The sequence below is a fragment of the Schistocerca americana genome, unplaced genomic scaffold (assembly GCF_021461395.2).
Source record: "Schistocerca americana isolate TAMUIC-IGC-003095 unplaced genomic scaffold, iqSchAmer2.1 HiC_scaffold_97, whole genome shotgun sequence".
NCBI lineage: Eukaryota > Metazoa > Arthropoda > Insecta > Orthoptera > Acrididae > Schistocerca > Schistocerca americana.
The window spans coordinates 742,501-750,000 of record NW_025726752.1 but is presented as its reverse complement, the minus strand read 5'-3'; the positions used below and the strand labels follow the sequence as shown (position 1 = coordinate 750,000).

Here is a 7,500-nt window from a genome sequence, read left to right as displayed (position 1 = left end):
AATCTGACAACACTACGTCCGCCATGTCGAGCGCACCACAAAACACAGCGCCATCTGTAGGTCTCCCGCGGCATGACGTCCTGCAACGACGATACCGCCATCTATGAGACGCCAAGCCGACCAAGACATCGATGGGCCCACAGTGCCCATCTTTCGACCCCACCCACAAAGCCTGCGTCCTCTGTCGACCACAGCACCCCAACGCCAGCGCCTCTGCCGCACGAAATCGTGGACCGGCAATCACTCCACCTGCGCCCCACTCCAACCGCCCAACTCGCAACTCCAGCGGATGAACGGCGGACTTTTCCCGCAGTCGCAATGTGCAATCCACCCCTATAACATGCGTTTCATGAAGAGTTATCTCCAATATGCGACATTCCCGCTGTCCCTATACATGACGCTACGAAGTCGGGTCCCCGGGTGGCGGATAGGGGAACGCCTCCCGTAATAGGAGGTAGCTGCCGAATATATGTCAATAGGTAGCCCCGGACCAAGGCCCCATGAGCTTCTCTGGGGGCCCTCTGTAGTGGAGGGTTGCTGCCGAATATATTGAACAGGCAGTGTCATGCAGGATACCTGCCGACCTTGTAGTAAGTCCCCTTTTGCTGTCGGGGGCAAACAGGAGTTGGTAAGGGTCCGGTCTCCTGTAGTGGGAGGTCGTCACGAATATGCTGAATAAGTGACTGTATGGGACCCTCTGTAGTGGAGGGTTGCTACCGAATATGTTGAATAGGTGGTGCCAGACCAGTCCATGGTAATATAGGGTTGTTGTCCAGGGCCATCGTTTGAGGAAGTCGGGCCACGTTTCTCAGCGTGGGAATCACTAGTAACCGAGAGCCTTTGGCCACGATGTTACCCTGCAGACTGCATGGCAACTACCCTTAGAACTGTCATGTTTCTACCCGATCCCTAGCTCACATGCGCTAGGCGGTAAAGGGCGAGACTGGCAGATCAGTAATGCAGTAGAGGGCCGCGTATGGTGGCATCGGCCGTAACTCGTCTCTGGCTGCAAGAGGAGTCTTGCTAACACGAGTAGCGTGGTGGTAAAAGACCACGCAAAAAAGCGGTAAACGCTGGGATAGCCGTCTGAGGTGTCGGTTCACGTGGTGGCGTGAACTAGTATCCGAACCCTGTGTGGTAACGGCGATGTCCCTTGGCAGACCACACGGCGTTTACTCACAAAACTGCCGAAAGCTACCCAATCCCGCGCCTCAAAAGGTAGAACCCACGGGCAACGGGCGCTTTCCGGTAGTAGGAGATGTGTGGTAGAGGATCGCGTTGCGACCTCGGACAGAAACTCGTCTGTGTGACAAGAGACATCTTGTAAAAACGAGTACCTAATAAGGGAACCATGGGGTAGCTGCTGGGGTAGTCGTCGGAGGTGTCGGTTCACGCGTGAACTAGTATCCAAGTTCTCCTACGGGAGATACGATGAGCCCCTTGGCAGACCGCACGGCAGCTACCTATAAAACTGCCTGTTTTCTACCTTATCCCTGGTTGATGTCTCGACAGGGCAACAGGCGACTCAGGCAGTAAGAGATGTGCGGTAGAGGACCCGAATTAAAATGTCCTCGGCGGTTACTCGTCTAACGTGGTGGGACTAAAGCCAACACGAGTAGTAAACATTTTTGGTCCGAGTCCCGAACATCTGGGACTTGGCTTTATGGCCTAGAACCTGTGGCTAACTCGGGTGTAGCTGGGTAGAACTGGTGAGCCTGAGGGTGCCCGGGCTCGACAGTGGGTAAGCCTGGCCAGCTGCGAGCTGTACTAATTACGAGCTACAGACTCGATCGCGTAACTCACTGTACGGATTCCGATGCTGAGTGATCAGCTAGGAGGCGCCCCGTCCACGTCGGTCCCCGTGGGCGTTGCACTCGCAGTCGCCAAGACTCGGGGCAATGGCTAAGTGCGCTCCTCAATATATTACTCGGAAGAGTAATGAGGGTCCGAGCCCCCAGTGTGGGGAGAGTTTTTCCGAGCCCTGACCCACCTATTTGGCAGGGCGTAGCTTCCCCCACCCCTGACCTGTGACATTGTCACAACACACCGGCACTAGTCTGTACACAAACTGTCTGTAATTAATTGCCATACCCGGGGGAAGCTGCCGAGAGAAGTACCTACGTAGTGGAGCCGCCGTTCTACTGTTGAACAGGAATAGAACAGCAAAACTTGACTGGAACCAGAATTAGTACACACAGGGCGCTGATTAGTAAATGATGCAGAGCCATTATAATCGAGACGACATATCCGAATGTCCCTATACATGAGCTGCGGGCTGTACCAGTTACGAGCTAGAGACGCGACCGCGTTGCTCTCTGTACGAATGCCGATGCTGAGCGGTCAGCTAGGAGGCGCTCCATCCATGTCGGTACCGGTGAGCGTTGCACTCGCAGTCGCAAGAACGTACGGCAAGTATATTACCTGGAAGAGTCAATGACAGTCCACGCCCCCCTGCGTGGGAAGAGTCTTTCTAGGCCATGACCCACCGGAAGGGCGCAGCGTCCCCCACCCCAGACATGTGACGTCACACCATCGGTATTGACGACTAGACTGATTCCTTATAATCATTTGCCATACACCGGTGGAAGCTGCCGAGACGAGTAACTACATAGCGGGCTCGCCGTGTCACTAATGTACAGAGATACAACAGTTTCGACTGGAACCGGATTAAACGTATACACGGCGCTGATTAGTAATAGATAGAGCCATCAGAATACAGATAATGTATACAACTGTCCGTATACATGCTGAAAGACTCTGCTCACAATCACAACCACACGTCAGCCACACACCCTTATCACGCACTACTCTCTGCCTGTAACACGCACACAGACAATATGTAAGCACCAGCATGGAACAACACCCAGTGCATCCTCTCCGCCACATTAGACAATCCACACTGTCATAACCAGACTGGGAGGTCCACTCAGAAAACAGAATATCCCACCCACCCGACAACCACCATTGCTCAGCCAAGCCACCAACACCCACACATGTCCTACACAGGGGTGCACCCAACATCACAATACTGCCTCCTCTCACAGCACACAAACAATGGCAGGAATGAAAGACACAGGTCTGCCACAAGCATGGAATGAGAGCGCCGCCTGTCATGAGCCAAAGGTGCATCCTGACGTGGCAAATCAGATGATGCCGCAGGCATCCACTTACTATAATCACAATCAACAAACCGGCCGCCCCGCCCCGCCCCCCATTAAACCTTTCCTTACAACAATGTGTACCTTAACCTAACCTATATCGTACCGTAACCTAACCTATATCGTACCGTAACCTAACCTATGTCGTACCGTAACCTAACCTATGTCGTACCGTAACCTAACCTATGTCGTACCGTAACCTAACCTATGTCGTACCGTAACCTAACCTATGTCGTACCGTAACCTAACCTATGTCGTACCGTAACCTAACCTATGTCGTACCGTAACCTAACCTATGTCGTACCGTAACCTAACCTATGTCGTACCTTAACCTAACCTATGTCGTACCTTAACCTAACCTATGTCGTACCTTAACCTAACCTATGTCGTACCTTAACCTAACCTATGTCGTACCTTAACCTAACCTATGTCGTACCTTAACCTAACCTATGTCGTACCTTAACCTAACCTATGTCGTACCTTAACCTAACCTATGTCGTACCTTAACCTAACCTATGTCGTACCTTAACCTAACCTATGTCGTACCTTAACCTAACCTATGTCGTACCTTAACCTAACCTATGTCGTACCTTAACCTAACCTATGTCGTACCTTAACCTAACCTATGTCGTACCTTAACCTAACCTATGTCGTACCTTAACCTAACCTATGTCGTACCTTAACCTAACCTATGTCGTACCTTAACCTAACCTATGTCGTACCTTAACCTAACCTATGTCGTACCTTAACCTAACCTATGTCGTACCTTAACCTAACCTATGTCGTACCTTAACCTAACCTATGTCGTACCTTAACCTAACCTATGTCGTACCTTAACCTAACCTATGTCGTACCTTAACCTAACCTATGTCGTACCTTAACCTAACCTATGTCGTACCTTAACCTAACCTATGTCGTACCTTAAACTAACCTATGTCGTACCTTAACCTAACCTATGTCGTACCTTAACCTAACCTATGTCGTACCTTAACCTAACCTATGTCGTACCTTAACCTAACCTATGTCGTACCTTAACCTAACCTATGTCGTACCTTAACCTAACCTGTATTGCGCCTTAACCTAACCTGTATTGCGCCTTAACCTAACCTGTATTGCGCCTTAACGTAACCTGTATTGCGCCTTAACGTAACCTGTATTGCGCCTTAACGTAACCTGTATTGCGCCTTAACGTAACCTGTATTGCGCCTTAACGTAACCTGTATTGCGCCTTAACGTAACCTGTATTGCGCCTTAACGTAACCTGTATTGCGCCTTAACGTAACCTGTATTGCGCCTTAACGTAACCTGTATTGCGCCTTAACGTAACCTGTATTGCGCCTTAACGTAACCTGTATTGCGCCTTAACGTAACCTGTATTGCGCCTTAACGTAACCTGTATTGCGCCTTAACGTAACCTGTATTGCGCCTTAACGTAACCTGTATTGCGCCTTAACGTAACCTGTATTGCGCCTTAACGTAACCTGTATTGCGCCTTAACGTAACCTGTATTGCGCCTTAACGTAACCTGTATTGCGCCTTAACGTAACCTGTATTGCGCCTTAACGTAACCTGCATTGCGCCTTAACGTAACCTGCATTGCGCCTTAACGTAACCTGCATTGCGCCTTAACGTAACCTGTATTGCGCCTTAACGTAACCTGTATTGCGCCTTAACGTAACCTGTATTGCGCCTTAACGTAACCTGTATTGCGCCTTAACGTAACCGATATTGCGCCTTAACGTAACCTATATTGCGCCGTAACGTAACCTATATTGCGCCGTAACGTAACCCACATTGCCCCTTAACGTAACCCACATTGCCCCTTAACGTAACCCACATTGCCCCTTAACGTAACCCAACACACGTTGGGCCTTAACCCAACACACGTTGGGCCTTAACCCAACACACGTTGGGCCTTAACCCAACACACGTTGGGCCTTAACCCAACACACGTTGGGCCTTAACCCAACACACGTTGGGCCTTAACCCAACACACGTTGGGCCTTAACCCAACACACGTTGGGCCTTAACCCAACACACGTTGGGCCTTAACCCAACACACGTTGGGCCTTAACCCAACACACGTTGGGCCTTAACCCAACACACGTTGGGCCTTAACCTGCTCTGTAATTGTCATACGACGCGTTAAATTAGTGTAGTGTTGCCTAACTGCAACCCCCGCAATATAGTTTGCTACTCGCACTGCCCGGTCCCCAGTGTATCGCTTCATGTTAAACACCTTGCAGCTATACACTGTAATGTGGATGGCAGCAGGACGTACATGCTCAATGCCCTTTGCAGTTGTTCATTGGCATTTGCAGTTGTTCATTGGCATTCGCATGTGCGAAGCACTTAGCCTACGCTGTGGTACGGCCTGTGTCAACTGTCCGCTGATGTTGTACGTCCAAATCACACACTGTACTGCACATTGGTCCTCATGTACTGAATGATACATCGTGGTACATGTGACCGTACAACGACTGCGCCAACAACGGCGAACCATGCGGTCCAAATGTTGTGCACTCAGCTACGTGTCGTCTCCCTATAAGAGCTGGATTGCAGTGTGGTATGCCCTGGATGGCGATCAGCATGAGCCGTCTGTTGATGTAGTGGCGCGTGTTGTCAGACGTAGTCGTCTCTTCTCACACACCGTGATAGCATGGTGCACTGCGTTCCACATCTGCGACATGCGACAGAGGCCGGTTGACAGTCGTTCGCGCAATGGACATCGCATACGTACGGGGGCCACCTTCCACGTGTTCGCGAAGCGTGCACATGTTGTTGCGTGTATGTGGGCAGACATAGTGTGTCGTGACACCTGACACAGGCATGCAACAATCGTTGAATTTGCAAATGGCGATGGACGCCTACGTTTGCTGGTGACGTTATGCAAATGAACAACTGGTAAACCGTTGTGGTGCGGTTGTTCTCGCTAGAGGTGAATCAGTGATGGCGACGATCGGTTGAGCTACCAACCGGTTGTTCCAGCGATACCCACCATGCCCACGAACGTGAATGGCATCTGGGTGTGAAGCGATACGCGGCGGTGGCTGGGTGGGACCGTCCCCGGCCGGTGAGGGGGGGCCTCCCGGCGTGCTGGCCGCGCGGTGCGTGGGCGCACGCGCTACAGCCGGCTGGTGGGGGCGGCCAGTGGCAGGCGCGCCGGCCGACGGAGGCGGCAGGCGGCGCAGCTGCGCGCCGGCGCACCCTGCACGCGGCGCCGTGCGGCCAAAGTAGGTCCTCGCGGGCCCGGTGCGAAGCGCGGTGGACATCTGCAGTGTGCTGGTCCGATTGAGGACTGTGTGCGCTGAGGATGCGCCGCCGCCCGGCGCTCGGCGCCGCGACGCCGTCTGCTGCTCGGTCGCCTCTGCGGTTCTCGCAGGTGGTTTGTATCGCAGCTGTGCGGACGTGTTGGCGCGTGCGCTGTGCTGGGAGAGTTCGCTTCGGCACCCAAGTGGGGCTTTTGTCCTTCTGTGGCGCTGGCGTTGGAGCTGCCGGTCACCGTAGGTGGCGCGTGTTGTCTCCCGCCGGCAATGCCACGACAGCACGCTCCCGGGCCTCTGTCGGCAGCGGCAAGCTCAGTTGGGAGCACGGGTGGTCGCACCTAAAGCGTCTACTCGCCAAACTCCGGGCGATTGCGCCTCTCTCGAACCCGACCAAGTACTTAGGACGGCGCTGCGCGCCGCCGGGACCTGAGAGGGTTTCGAGGTGTATTGTGCAGGGGAGCTCAGCCTCCTCCTGTTTGCAGAATAATTGAGCGGACGCTTGCGTGTTCGCGCGGGCCCCCGGGACACACTCCCGGGCGGCCGGCTGCTCAGCTCTAGTTGACGCAGCTCCCTGGTTGATCCTGCCAGTAGTCATATGCTTGTCTCAAAGATTAAGCCATGCATGTCTCAGTACAAGCCGCATTAAGGTGAAACCGCGAATGGCTCATTAAATCAGTTATGGTTCCTTAGATCGTACCCACGTTACTTGGATAACTGTGGTAATTCTAGAGCTAATACATGCAAACAGAGTCCCGACCAGAGATGGAAGGGACGCTTTTATTAGATCAAAACCAATCGGTCGGCTCGTCCGGTCCGTTTGCCTTGGTGACTCTGAATAACTTTGGGCTGATCGCACGGTCCTCGTACCGGCGACGCATCTTTCAAATGTCTGCCTTATCAACTGTCGATGGTAGGTTCTGCGCCTACCATGGTTGTAACGGGTAACGGGGAATCAGGGTTCGATTCCGGAGAGGGAGCCTGAGAAACGGCTACCACATCCAAGGAAGGCAGCAGGCGCGCAAATTACCCACTCCCGGCACGGGGAGGTAGTGACGAAAAATAACGATACGGGACTC

General features: G+C 52.8%; 1 non-coding gene across 1 annotated transcript in view; it reads left to right on the top strand.

The window, feature by feature from the left end:
* The first annotated feature begins 6,992 nt into the window (after positions 1-6,992).
* Positions 6,993-7,500, top strand: part of LOC124593019 — a 1,910-nt gene continuing 1,402 nt past the window's right edge. Inside the window, exon 1 of the ribosomal RNA XR_006977771.1 lies at positions 6,993-7,500. This exon is cut by the window's right edge and continues 1,402 nt beyond it. This is a non-coding gene — a ribosomal RNA (small subunit ribosomal RNA).